Source organism: Gorilla gorilla, chromosome 13, assembly GCF_029281585.2.
Source record: "Gorilla gorilla gorilla isolate KB3781 chromosome 13, NHGRI_mGorGor1-v2.1_pri, whole genome shotgun sequence".
Taxonomy (NCBI): domain Eukaryota; kingdom Metazoa; phylum Chordata; class Mammalia; order Primates; family Hominidae; genus Gorilla; species Gorilla gorilla.
In genome coordinates, this window is record NC_073237.2 from 91,390,895 (window position 1) to 91,405,718 (window position 14,824).

Here is a 14,824-nt window from a genome sequence, read left to right on the forward strand (position 1 = left end):
CCCGGAGATTGAGGGGCGGGGCTGAAAGTCCCAACCCTCTAATGCTGCCTTGGTCTTTCCAGTGACCAGCTCCTCCTGAAGCTACCTAGGGGCTGCTAGCCACCCATCAACTCATTAGCATACAAAGGCATAATTGTGAAGATCCAGAGGATTTTAGAAATTATATGCCAGGAAACGAGGACAAAAACCAAATATACACTCCACAGTGTGACAGCCACCTTCTCGCTGTGTCCTCAAGTGGCGTTTTCTCTGCATGTGCATGTCCCTCATGTCCCTCTGTATGTCTTAATCTTCTCTTCCTAAAGGACACTAGTCACATTGGAATAGGCCCACCCTGACAGCCTCATTTTAATTTAACCACCCCTTGAAGCCCTCAACTGCCCTATCTCCAAAGACAGTCATATTCTGAGGTACAGGGGGATATGGTTCCAACGTATACATTTGGGGGAACCCAGTTCAGTCATAGCTCCTACCATCTGCCTGCTCTTTCTTACCTCCATGCCTTTTAAAAATGTTGTCTCTATTTAAAATATCCTTGCCTTGCTGCATAATTCCATATCATTATGACTCATCATTATGACTCAGCACAGATTGCATTGCCTTCCCAGAAAGTCTCAGACCCTATCCTAATGTAAGCTGCTGTCCCTCCTCTACACTCCTAGGCTCTCTTCTCTGTCCCTCTCTGATCTTACTACATGATTTGATCATTCTTTTTATGTTTACCACATTAAATTGCCAATATTTGACCATTTTTGCCCTACAAAAAACAATTTCTTTTTTCTTTTTTGAGATGGAGTCTCGCTCTGTCGCCCAGGCTGGAGTGCAGTGGCGTGGTCTCGGCTCACTGCAACCTCCACCTCCCTGGGTTCAAGCGATTCTCCTGCCTCAGCCTCCCGAGTAGCTGGGACTACAGGCACGTGCTACCACACCCAGATAATTTTTTGTATTTTTAGTGGAGACAGGATTTCACCGTGTTAGCCAGAATGGTCTCGATTTCCTGACTTTGTGATCCGCCTGCCTTGGCCTCCCAAAGTGCTGGGATTACAGGCGTGAGCGACCGCGCCCAGCCAAAAACAATTTCATATGGTCCAACCAAATACATATCTCGCTTGTGACCCTCAGACTTTTGTCCCTAGGGATTATGTCTTGTTTCTCAGTGCACCACAGTGCTTGGCACTGAGAGGGTGCTCCGTGAGTGTTGAAAAAATGAATCTCATAGACATGATGTCTGTCCCTGAGGTTCTTTATACGTTATTTGGAGAGCTGAAATACTGGTCCCAAGATAGATAGGTAATCCTAGGCTACATCCTCAGAGTTCTAAGAACTGAGAGTTTACTATTGACAGGTTTAGTAAGAAAGGGCTACAGGGGGGATGTGAGGCTTGAGCTGGGATAGTAAGAAAGGATACCACTGAGATTGGTGAAGAGGCAGAGGGAGAGGAATTCAAGGAGCAAAGCCTGGTAGGCATAAAAAGGAATGGATTGTGGATGTGGACATTAACATGAGAATGGACTTGCTGGAGAGGACAGCCACGAAAAGAACCAGTGAGACTGAAGGTGGGCCAGGCAAGGCTAGGCTAAGTCATGGAGCTCCTCGGATGCCAAATTGAAGAACTCGTATGTGATCCTCTGGGTAATGGTGAGGTATTTTATGTTCCAAGAATGACATAATGAAAGTAGAGTTCTAGGAAGATTACCCAGCGTTTGGGATAACATGTGATCAAAGAGAAAGAGTCTAGAGAACAGATGGAATCAGGTGGCTGTGTGAGGAACAGAGGCATAAGTTCAGAAGACCTTGGTTGGCCTAAAGATCTGACCGAATTGTTCATTTGCAGCTATCAAAAATGGATTGAAAGAAGGCTTCTAGGCCGGGCGCGGTGGCTCACACCTGTAATCCCAGCACTTTGGGAGGCCGAGGCCGGTGGATCACAAGGTCAGGAGTTCAAGACCAGCCTGCCCAATATGTTGAAACCCCATCTCTACTAAAAATACAAAAATTAGCTGAGCATGGTGGCAGGCGCCTGTAGTCCCACCTACTTGGGAGGCTGAGGCAGGAGAATCACTTGAACCTGGGAGGTGGAGGTTGCAGTGAGCCGAGATCATGCCACTGCACTCCAGCCTTGGTAACAGAGTGAGACTTCGTGTCGAAAAAAAAAAAAAAAAAAAAAGAAGGCTTCTAATAATACAATGTAAAGCCATCCCCATTGTATATAAGGATTGACCCATTAAAAGAAAGGTTAAATTCGGGGGTTCTGTGAAGTTTGTGAGTCTTTGAAAAGAGGGCAAGACAACAGCCCATGTTCCTCCTTGGCCAAGGTCTGGTTGATCCTACCTCGTGTTAGGGAGGCATCATCTGAGGATATGGATTGAGCTCCACTCCAGAGCTCATCCGCCCTTGGTCTTGACCCAGGATGGTAGGATGGGGTTTATGAGAATGGCTGCCTGGATGAGTTCTGACTCTACTGCAGGTTCAGAATTTCTAATATGAAAATCTGAACAAAACTTCCTGGGCAACAACATGACCGCTAATGGAAAATTTCATACCTGATCTCATGTGATGGTGGCTCCCAGTCAAAACTTTGTTTCATATACAAAATTATTTAAAACAATGTATAAATTACCTTCAGGCTATGTGTATAAAAGGTACTCAGTATCCTCGGGGCATTGGTTCCAGGACTGCCCCCATACCAAAATCTCAGGATACATAGTCAGCCTTGTGGAACTTGAGGAAACAGAAAGCTGGTCCTTTGTATCTGGGGGTTCCACATCCCTGGAGTACTATATTTTCAGTCTGAGGTTGGTTGAATCTGCAGCTGATTGAATCCAAGCATGGAGAACCTGAGGATTGGGAGGACCAACTATATATGAAACATAAATAAATTTGTATTTTGACTTGGGTCCCATCCCCAAGATATTTCATTTGTATGCAAATATTCCAAAATCCAAAAATATCGGAAGTCCGAAACACTTCTGGTTCCAAATATTTTGGATAAATGATACTCAACCTTTACACACATTTGCTGTGTGGCCTTGAGAGAGTTACTCAACTACACTTAGCTTTAGTCCCCTTAGCTGTAAAACAGGGATGATTAACACAGTAGTTTCTACCTTATAGGTGGACGTGAGGAATAAATACAATGAATACATGCAATCCATTTAGAACATGTATGTTAAGTTGAATCACAGGGAATTGCTGTTTTGGTGGATCTAAAATGAATATTGTCAGGGCCAGGTGCGGTGGCTCATGCCTGTAATCTCAGCACTTTGAGAGGCCGAGGCGGGCAGATCACTTGAGGTCAGGAGTTCGAGATCAGCCTGGCCAACATGGTGAAACCCCATCTCCACTAAATACAAAAATTAGCCGGGCGTGGTGGCATGCCTATAATCCTAGCTACTCAGAAGGCTGAGGCACGAGAATTTCTTGAACCTGAGAGGCAGAGGCTGAAGTGAGCTCAGACTGCACTCCAGCCTGGACAGCCAAGTGAGACTCCATCTCAATAAATAAATAAATGAATAATAAAATAAAATAAAATAGAATGAATATTGGCAATTTCCTACAGTTCAGGTAAATACTTAACACGTTTGATGCTATCATCTGTGTCCTCTGGCACTTGGAAAAGGTTTGTCAAACAAGTGGCAGAGGGCACAAGGACACAGCCCCCACAGCCAGCTCCACTGCCCCTCCTGGCTTATTCTGATTTCCTCAGCCTGGCTCGTCCCCTCATGTCCGCATGGCTCTGGAGCTGGGCCCATCCCTTTCCCTGCTGCCACCCTTCCCTGGGGACCACGCAAGGCATCTGCTCCTGTCTCTTTACCAACCAGAACATGGAAACACCTCCCTCCCTTCCTGACAAATATAATTGGCTGGAATGTTCAAAAAGTTAATTTTACTAATTAAGAGAATGTTAAAAAAAAAAAGTGCAAGAATGCCTGGTTACAAATGTAGAGCATAGGCATAAAAGGAAAGAGTCTGAAAGTTCAACAGAGATGCTCAAGCAAATTGCTAGAGGTAAGAATTGAATGAGCAGCACTTCTAAGACTACCCTTCTGGAACCTACATCTAGTCCAGCCCCTCTGAAGGGCAACCCTTGGGTCCCCTCTGGCTCTTCTCTATAAAGCTCCTCTGGCCTCTTCAAAATCTCACCACTGTCCGGAGTGGAAAAAAGTTCTTGCCTTTATGGCTTTCGAGAGTTCCTACCTGACCATTGGCCTGTGCCTCTCCTAAGGTCTCAACTGTGTGTCTTAGAATTCCTGCCCTACACCCCTCTATCCCTCAGGCACGTGGGATACCCCTACCCACTCCTGTCTGTCTAGTGTTTTTATTTGAACCGCATGCACTAACAAGCGACCTGTGAAGAGTGTTTCTACCTGTTCTTGATGGGAGGATGCTATACCTATGCCAGCATTTTCTGAAAAACTTTAGAGCTCTCAGCTAGCCGGAAATGGACTCTGCCCTTTCATGTTTCAAAGATCAGCTCCACCAGCCTGAGCTGCCCACTCAGTTTGTTTCCTGTTAGAGGGACACCCTCAGCTCTCAGCTCTTTTAAACAGCAAAGATGACAGACATGTCCTGAATAATTGAACTCAAATAACCTTCCCTCTTTATTTTTCCAGACCATTTCCTGGTTAGTCAGCACTCAGGTTTTTCTAAGGGGGAGAGAATTCTCCATAGACCCCTAATTACATATTTACAGTACTTGGTGTTTCATTTTTGCAATAACATCTAGTAGGGTCCTTTTTCTTTATATAGAAAAACATGAAAAAGCAAGGCATTTCATAATCACTGGTTAGTTAACTTTGGTTAATTTTTTTCAAAGCACATAGTAAGAAAATTCAAGCAGTTTAGAAAAGTATAAAATTCCATTTACTACCACTGTAGTCCCTTACCCAAAGATAATTACTGCTACTGTTTTCTTGTGAATCTTGGGAAAGTAAATTTTGTAAGTATACATGCATACTTCCATATTGCTGCTCCGTGTAGCACTGATTCATTATAATGCTATTTGACTATAAAATATTTCGTACAAAATTATTCATGTACATATGCCAATCCATAATAATTCACTCTTATTTTGCCCATCCTAAGGATATCTTATGCACTCAGCCAGTAGGAAGAATCACTATGTACATTACATGTTCAGCTAATGAGCGTTAGTTTCCCATTCAGAAAAACTCTCATCCAGTGAGTGCTTTCTCATGTAATGCCAAATTCACTTTGTTCCACAGAGTATTTGCTTACTTCCTGTGCCCCTATTTCCTACCATTTAGTTTGTGTTTTGGCCAACAGTTTTGATCTAGAATGGATGACAAAAACTGTATGGGTATTCTGCTGGACCTGCCACAAAGACACGAAAGAAGAACATCCTGCTAGATGTTACAAATCTGCTTTACAGGAGTTCTTGCCCCTTTCAAGTCAATGGTTGAGGACAGAAGGAATAAGAAACAGGGACTGTACTATTCAACATTGTACTGGAGGTTATAGCCAGGACAGTTAGGCAAAAAAGTGAACTACAAGGCATCCAGATTGGAAAGGAAGAAGTAAAACTGTCTCTATTTGTAGACATAATCTTATGTGGAGTAAATCCTAAGTAATCCTCCAAAAAAATAATTAGAGCTAATAAACAAGTTCAGTAAAGTTGCGAGATATAGGATCAACATACAAAAGTTAGCTGTATTTCCATACACTAGCTAAGAATAATCTGAAAGTTAAATTAAGAAAAATTCATTTACATCGCTTGAACCCGGGAGGCAGAGGTTGCAGTGAGTCGAGGTTGTGCCATTGCACTCCAGCCTAGGGGACACAGTGAGACTCTGTCTCAAAAAAAAAAAAAAAAAAAAATCATTTACAGTAGCATCAAAGATAATAAGGTACTGATTCAAAACGGATCAAAGACCCGAATATAAAAGCTAAAATTATAAAACAAACAGAAAAAATGTAGATGTAAATCTTCATGATCTTGCATTAGGCAATAGTTTCTTACATACTAGACACTGAAAGCATAAGCAACTGAAGGGAAAAATAATCGGTAAATTGGACTGTATCAAAATTAAAAACTTTTGTGCGACAGAGGACTCCATCAAGAAAATAAAAAGACAACCTACAGAATGGGAGGTAATATTTGCAAATCATATATCTGTTAAGGGACTTGTATTCAGAATATATAAAGAACACTTACAACTCAACAATAAAGACAAATGACCCAATTAAAAAATGGTCAATCTGGACCGGGCATGGTGGCTCACGCCTGTAATCCCAGCACTTTGGGAGGCTGAGATGGGCAGATCACTTAAGGTCAGGAGTTCAAGACCAGCCTGGCCAACAGGGTGAAACCCCGTCTCTACTGAAAACACAAAAATTATCCAGGTGTGGTGACATGCACCTGTAATCCCAGCTACTCAGGAGGCTGAGGCAGGAGAATTGCTTGAATCTGGGAGGTGGAGGTTGCAGTGAGCTGAGATCGTGCCCCTGCACTCCAGCCTAGGCGACAGAGTGGGACTCCATCTCAAATAAAAAAAAAAAGAAAAAAGAAAAAAAAGGATCAATCTGGCTGGGCGCAGTGGCTCATGCCTGTAATCCCAGCACTTTGGGATGCTGAGGCGGGCAGATCACTTGAGGTCAGCAATTCAAGACCAGCCTGGCCAACATGGTGAAACCCCATCTCTGCTAAACATACAAACAATTAGCAGGGTGTGGTGGCACGCACCTGTAATCCCAGCTACTCGGGAGGCTGAGGCAGGAGAATCACTTGAACCCGAGTGGCAGAGGTTGCAGTGAGCTGAGATTGTGCCACTGCACTCCAGCCTGGGCAACAGAGTGAGACTCCATCTCAAAAAAAAAAAAAAAAAACAAAAACAAAAAAACAGGTCAATCTAAGTTGACATTTCTCCAAAGAAAATATGCAGATGGCCAATGAGCACATAAGATACTTAACATTATTGGCTATCAGGAAATACAAATCAAAACCACAGTGAGATACCACTTCATACCTACTAGGATGGCTACAATGAAAAAGACAGATAATAAATATCAGTGAAGACTTGGAAAAATTGGAACCCTTGTTCACTGTTGGTAAAATGGTGCAGCTGCTGTGGAAAACAGCCTGGCGGTTCCTCAAAAGCTTAAGCATAGAGTGACCATATAACCCTGCAATTCCATTCCTAGCTAAATAACCAAAAGAAATGAAGAAATCACATGCAAATGTTCATAACAGTATTATTCATCATAGCCCAAAATGGAAACAACCCAAATGTCCATCAACAGATGAATGGATAATCAAAATGTGTTATATCCATACAGTGGAATATTAATCAGCCATAAAAAGGAACGGAGTACTGATACTTGCTGCAGCAAGGGTGAACCTTGAAAACATTATGCTCAGCGGAAAAAGCTGGACACAAAAGGCCACATACTGTATCATGTGATTTATGTGAACTGTCCACAATAGGCAAATCCATAGAGACAAAAAGTAGATTTTTTATTTTTATTTTTTTATTTTGAGACAGGGTCTTACTCTGTCCCCGAGGCTGGAGTGCCGTGGCACGATCATGGCTCACTGCAGCCTTAACCTACCAGGCTGAAACAATCCTCCCACCTTGATCTCCCAAAGTAAGAAGTAGATTAATGGTCAGGGCCTGGGTGGAGGTGGGAAGGAGATTGGGGAGTGACTGCCAGTGTGTATTTGGTTTCTTTTTAGGGTGATTAACATGTTCTAAAGTTGATTACATTCTAAAGTTTATTGCACATAATCAACTTATGTGCAACTCATAAGGTTGCACAACCTTATGAGTATACTAAAAACCACTATATGTGAATTACATCTCAATTTTTTAAAAAAGAGAGAGATTGATGGAAATCATTTGATGTTCTCTACTGTCTCATAACACCCCTGTAGCCTGGTGGGGTTGATCAACAATCATCTGGAGGAGACATGGAAAAAGAAATTAGGGCAGGAGGCGACTGGTGACCTCCGAGGTTTGGATGAGACCCACGGGGCCATTTCCAGCGTTGGATGGATGGAAGACATCTCCATAGGGTCTGTGATATAACAACCCCGTGGAATGATAATTCACTCCCAAGAAAGCATCCCTCAAGCACAAGTGTATACATACAAGACTGTGTGTTTTATCCATGCCATGCTATACCTCCCATTGTCCTCTTAATAATAGAATCCTGGCTAGTGTTCTGTCATCAACACAGTGAATTATTTGTTTTTTTTTTAACTGCTGTGAGTATTCCCAGATATGAATGTTCCATTACTAACCATCAAACATTTGTTAACCATTGGGCGTCATCATGGTCATTTCTAGTTTTTTGCTTTCACAAACAATGCTATGGTGAATGGTCTCACACTTACTGTTAGATGCACTGCATGTGAAATAGAAGACCCAAAGAGCACACTGTTGCTGGCAAGGCTGAGAAGAGAGCTCCTCTGCTCAGGACTCGTCCTCTTGTGCATCCTGGTATGTACTGGGCTGAAAACCAGGCAAGCCCTCCACCCCTGCCGCTGCCGCCCCCATGCCTAGGGCCGTGCTGTCCTCCACTGAGGAGGGAAAAGTCCTTCTCCAGCTCCCACGGGCCATCTGCTCCTCGTTGAGTCATCAGATGAGGCGATCCTTCCCATTACCTCAGCACACAGCGCTGCACATGCTGTTGGTGTTCAAAATGGGCTTCGAGCCTCCTCTTGTAAAATGAAGCCAATGTTTGTCTCATTTGCCTCTTTCCAGAAGAAGTCGTGATTTTTTTTTATGCAATACAGAAAAAGTTTTCCATTTTTATTCTTTCTACTTTTGCTTCCAGTAATTTTCAGGTTCTCTGTATTCCTGTGTTCTGAATGTGTATGGCACACCAGCAGCCTGAGTTATGGCTGAGTCACTATGATCACCTTAACCCTGATAGATGAACCCAGCTTATGAGGAGACCTGTCTCAGCACATTGCACATCTCTCCCCCGCCCCAAACAGAACACTGTGAAAAGTACAGTCAAGGCCTTGTACTGCTTGGATCCTATACTCAAAAAGTTAATTCTATCTCACAATATATATTTAATACAATTCAGTTAAGCTTCCTCTAAATAATTCATTTAGTTTAGTTTTTTTAAAATGAAAACCACACTTGATGCTGATTTAGCAAGGCCAAAGCTATGTAGCAAACCTCTTGACTCTACTGAATGGATGAATAATGTTTTCCTTCACATGCTTTAGCTTAAATATATTCCGGGCTGTACAGTCTCTTAAAATTGTAGATATTAGAGTTAGAAAGGACCTTAAGAGTGATTTTGCCTGACCTTCCCTGTGCCTGACAGATGGCCACTCAGCTTCTACCTGAGCAGTTCCAGGATCCAGGTCTCATTGCACTAGCAAACAGCAGATTTCCTGTGCTCAGCTTCTACCTGAGCAGTTCCAGGATCCAGGTCTCATTGCACTAACAAACAGCAGATTTCCTGTAGGAAGAGCCTGATCCTTAGAATGGCCCTTCTCAGATTGGGCTGGAATCTGCCTCCTGTAACATCTGCGCAGTCCTCTTAGCTCTTATCTCCAGAATTGCACAGAATGTGCCTTGCTCCCACCAAAACAATCTACGTATCTGAAGGCTCTTCTTTCTTTTCCTGACCAATAGGTCACTTTTTTGGGTGAATTTAGCATATATACCGCATGCCTGGGAGAACGTTCACTTTCTTGGGCTTGGTCCTTGGTTGTTCTCTTTGTTGACAGTGGTCTTCTCCAAATGTGACAACTGAACTGAACACAGCCTGCTTTGAGGCGCCACCCATGAAGCATGGAGTGGAACTGTTATTGCACCCCTGGATCTGGATCATCCAGAAAAGAAAGGACAAGTGTTCATCCAGTGGGATTCACTCAGATATATATATACCATGTTTCTTTTTTGTTATTCTTTTTTTTTTTTTTTCGAGATGGAGTCTCACTCTGTCGCCCAGGCTGGAGTGCAGTGGCGCGATCTTGGCTCACTGCAAGCTCCGCCTCCGGGGTTCACACCATTCTCCTGCCTCAGCCTCCCGAGTAGCTGGGACTACAGGCACCTGCCACCACGCCCGGCTAATTTTTTTTTTTTGTATTTTTATTAGAGACGGGGTTTCACTGTGTTAGCCAGGATGGTCTCAATCATCTGACCTCGTGATCCACCCGCCTTGGCCTCCCAAAGTGCTGGGATTACAGGCGTGATCCACCGCACCCGGCCTTTTGTTATTCTTTTAAGAGATGGGTCTCGCTCTGTCGCCCAGGCTAGAATGCAGTGGCGCAATCGAAGTTCACTGCAGCCTGGAACTCCTGGGCTCAGTGATCCACCCACCTCAGCCTCCTGAGTAGCTGGGACTACAGGCGAGCACTGCCACATCTCGCTTTGTTGCCTAGGCTGGTCTCGAGCTCCTGGCCTCAAGGGATCCTCTGCCTTGGCCTCCCGAAATGCTGAGATTACAGGCTTGGGCCCCTGCACCCAGCCCCATATTTCATTTTTACATTCAGTATGATACACCTTGTCATGGCAGTTCTACCATTCCAAGTCCCATGCATTTTTCCTTCTTAATAACATTCTTTGAGTGCTTTCAATATGCCAAACACTGTCCTAAGCATTCTATGTACATTATCTCATTTGATCCCAAAATGGCCTTGTGAGAGAAGTGCTGGTACCATAGTACCATTTTCCTCCCCATTTGATAGAGGAGGAAGCAGGTGCATGGAGATATTAAGCAATCAGCCTTATCTGCACAGCGAGTAAGCAGCAGCACTGGGGTGAAAGCAGAGGTGCATCTGACCCCAGAGCCCAGCTCCTAACTGCTCCTCTCCACATCACCTCCCCCAGCGCGATTCCCATTACATTTGCATTCCTCCTGTTGATCCAGCCCACCCTTGTGCTTACTATGTTGGAAGCCACAGCAGTCACCTCCTGCTACATGTTGAGTTTACAGAAAATTAAATATACTAAATATTTTTCATAGGCAAACAGTTAATTTTTTAAAAACTCTTTCTCTCTATTAGATATTTTCTTCTTATTCATTGGACCCTCAGTTCAACCTGCGGTTGCTGTTCTTGACTGTGGATGCTGTCAGTCAACCAGGTAGACTCCCAACTATAGCTCATAGGCAAATCTGTTAAGCCAGTAAATCACCATTCCTTAGGCACAGCCCTAAGGATCTCCATCCAGGTTATAGCAAATAATTAATCAACACCCTTGGGGCTCTGTTTTTTAGCCTTGTATAAAGCCGTGAAACAACTACCATATGCTCACCGTTGCATGCTCTCCACCACATCCACTCTACTAGCTGCCTTGCAGAAGTCAAGATGCCCCACTGAATTTCTGGAATTGGCCCTCAGGATCCCATTCTAACTCTTGTAGTTCATCATTTTCTCTTTTAAGTGCTCACAAACTGTTCAATAACGTCATCACAAATTTTGCCCCGCCCCCCATCTCTTATCTTTGCAAATCGGAATAGCTGTCTACCTCCTTCAGCTTCTTTCTCATTGTCTGTGTGAATTGATCCTCCCCCAGAGATCTGTGATCACATATCACAGGTGGAAGCTTTCAGAGCTATAGCCTGTCCCTCACCTGGACTTGGAATGGGAACTCCTTTAAAGGGTGAAGGAGCCTTGTCTACCAGTACCAAGCAGCAGTTCCCACATAGCAGGGCTTGTTCTACCATGAGTAGCTTGAAAATCATTCTCCTTGGCAGGAAAGTTGAATCAAAATGGGAGTTGAGTCATTCTGTTCTTTCTGCCACCTCTTGGCACCTGGTCTTCCTTATGCTCCCAACTTCACCTCCAAAGCCCCTTTTGTTGTCCTGGGCCTTCTCCACTAGCCCATCCTGAAGTTTTGCCTTCTTGGCAGTCATTTCACAGCCTCCCAGCTCTCTTTATGTAGTGTGGGTTTTTCCTTTCTCCAGCATCCCGTTCAACTATTGTCCGTGTTCTCTGAAAACCACCCTTAGCAGAAACTGCCTGTGCAGTCACATGGGTGTCTTGGCTCTCCGTTTTTCTCTGTCTCTTTTGAGAATGTGTCTAGATCATCGCTTGCTGTGTTGAATGGGGCAATATAGCACTCAGACCATTGCATTGATTGGTTTCTTATTTTTTCTCCATGTGGTGTTTTGCTTCTCAGAGGAATTTCTGATACATGGGCAATCAAGACCTGAGGACATTTTGGTTTTGTGTTGATACTCATTGCTTTTCTGAGTTTCATCTTTCATTTTCCTACCATGATTATTAAAATGTGTGGAGTTTGTTTGCATTTTCCACAGTTCTGCTAACTACAGAGTTTCTCCTTATCACCTTCTTTAGCAGCCGACCTGGGACGCTGAGACTTCTTATGGGTACCCACCACTGGGTCCTTTCACTATCAGGAGGACAGAATAAACCTTCTTTATTTTCCCGTGGCTCCTCAGAGGGATCCTCCTTCTGTCTTAAATCATCTTAGCAACTGCCTTTTTCAACACCAGAGGAATATCTTTCTGTGTCTGCTGCAGGCTGATGGTCCCAGTGGGGAAGCCCTTCCTGCTGGGTAGCTGTTAAATCCATTTTGAAAAGCATACAGACAGTCACACCTGCCAAATACCAGTGGTGTTGATACAATACAAATTTATTAGTTAAAGGTTTATTCACAACCTTTTGGTAGCACTGCAAATGCTAGTCAGTGGCAAGTGTTCATTATTCACAGTTTATAGATAGGAAAATTGTCACCGAAAACAAACAGTGGATAGAGAATTCCTGTGCTTTCATCATTCTGCCTTCATTTTTTACCCAGAGGTGTCTTCGTGGAGCGGTGTAGACCAAGGGGATGAGTGTGTAAGGAAGATGCCCAGACCTAGCTTAGTAGGACTTTATGTGGCTCTTGAAATTCGTTGTTTCTTTTATTTATTTTCTGATGATGATGAGTCAAGGAGCAAGCTTAAAGACCAGCCCTTAAAGGGTTTGCATTCAAAATCAGCAGTCTCACCAAGGGAGAGTATAGGCTACATTTGTGTGTGGTGTCATTAAAACCTTTTCATTTTGGAATAGGTTTAGACTCCCAAGAAATTACTGTAGTAGTAGAGTGAGTTCCTGTATCCCCTCCCCCAGCTTTCCCCCATGACAGCATCTCACATGCGTAACTATGGCGCCATGTCTTCCTAATGTCTTTGCCTGTCAGTGGAAGGTTTAGTTGATGCTACTGGAGCCTCAGTCAGAACATAGTCGGAACACAGAACACAGATAATAGCCACATTTACATTGAGCTACTGAATGCCAGGAGGAGCTCTGGCTGAGTGCTCTGGTGCCACTCAGCTCTGGGAGCTGCCCCAGTGACTCTTACTGTCACCTTTTCACAGATGAGGGAGCTGGGTTGCATGGGGCTTATGTTCAAGATCACATGGCAGTGGAGGGACTTGGGTCCAAGCCCTCACCCAGTGGTCATGCTGCTTCCCCTGCAGGTCTCACCTGTGCATCTGGGGCTCAGATGGGCACTGTCGGCTAGTCTCTACACAAGGGTCAGATTTCACTTCCTCCATTGTTGCAGGGTGAGTGAGGTCCTGCTCTCAAAGCTGTCAAACCTGGTGGGGCAGCTGCGACTAACAGAAACACTGGGATGTTGAAATGCTCATTAATTCCCTTCTGTCTCTTCTGGGATGCTTAGTCCCTGGCTCAGGCGTGGCAGCAGCAGGTTTATAGTTGAAGAATCTCTTGTGGCTCTCATGCTGACTGCTGGGAGTGTGAGAGGAAGAGTGCTGCTGGAGGGCCCGCCTGGGTAGGGGCAGAGCAGCGGGTGGGTATTCAGACCCAGCTGACATGCCAGAGGACAGTTCAGAGGCATTTTCCCAAATCCCACCCTTGGGGTTATCCTGCAGGATTGGACCTTTCTTCAGGAGGCCCGATTCCAAATCAAATCATTATGTATCAAATATCACTGCCACCTGCCCACTCTTTAAATATCCACATTGCCTCTGTGGTTGTGGTGGAAAAGGAAGGTGTGGGGAAGGGAAAGGGCACGTCAATCTCAGTTGTTGCATTTGGTGCCAAGTACAACAGAAACCAAGGGCATTTGAGCTCAGATGACCTTGGTAACTTGATCTCTCACATTCCATGTATTCCAGCCAAAGAAATAAACACCAGAGTGTAATGTCTAAGAGATACTGAACACTTTTGCTTTTATGGAATGCTTCCACATGACCTGAGCCTCACTGCAGACTTTACAGGTGAGGAAGCTGAGCTTCAGGGAGGGTAAGCAATTCCTCTAAGGTTCTCCACTTAGTACTTGGCACAGCCAAGATGGGGACCTGGATCTTGGGGAGGCCCCAGAGTGTAGCAAGGACTTTGGTGTTCTGTGGACCTGGGTTCTTACCTCGACTCTGCCACTAACCAGTTTTGTGGTCTTCTCTAGGACTCACTTTCTTTAACTTTTAAATGGACATAAACAGGATGTGGCCTCATCAGGATCTTATGAGGGAAGAGGGTGTGATGCATAATAAGAAGAGCTTGGCTGAGTACCTGGCACAGAGGATAACCAGGAAACGTTAGCTGTTAGTACTAGTCCAGTTAGAAACGAATCTGGCTACAATTATTGCAGCAATAAAGCAATGGTTGACTTAAACAAATGGTAGTTATCTTTCACACACAATAAAAAGTCAGAAGGCAGGCATCCCCAGTCTGGCCAGGAGCAGCATGATGCTGGTAAAGGCTGTTTGCCTTCCTTCAGTCCATTCTGCTCTCCACAGAATCCTGGTTTGCTGCCTCATGGTTGCAAGATGGCCATCACTGCTCCATCCACCAGGCTTGTGGGGAAGAGGTGCGGTAGCAGTCACATTTTCCCCCTTTATAAGGAAAGCAAAAGCTTTCCCAGAACCC

At 44.3% G+C, this 14,824-nt stretch overlaps 1 protein-coding gene across 12 annotated transcripts in view; it reads left to right on the plus strand.

Annotated features, from left to right (window-relative positions):
- AOPEP (aminopeptidase O (putative)) overlaps positions 1–14,824 on the plus strand; it is a 362,088-nt gene that overhangs the window by 212,896 nt on the left and 134,368 nt on the right. The window lies entirely within an intron of this gene.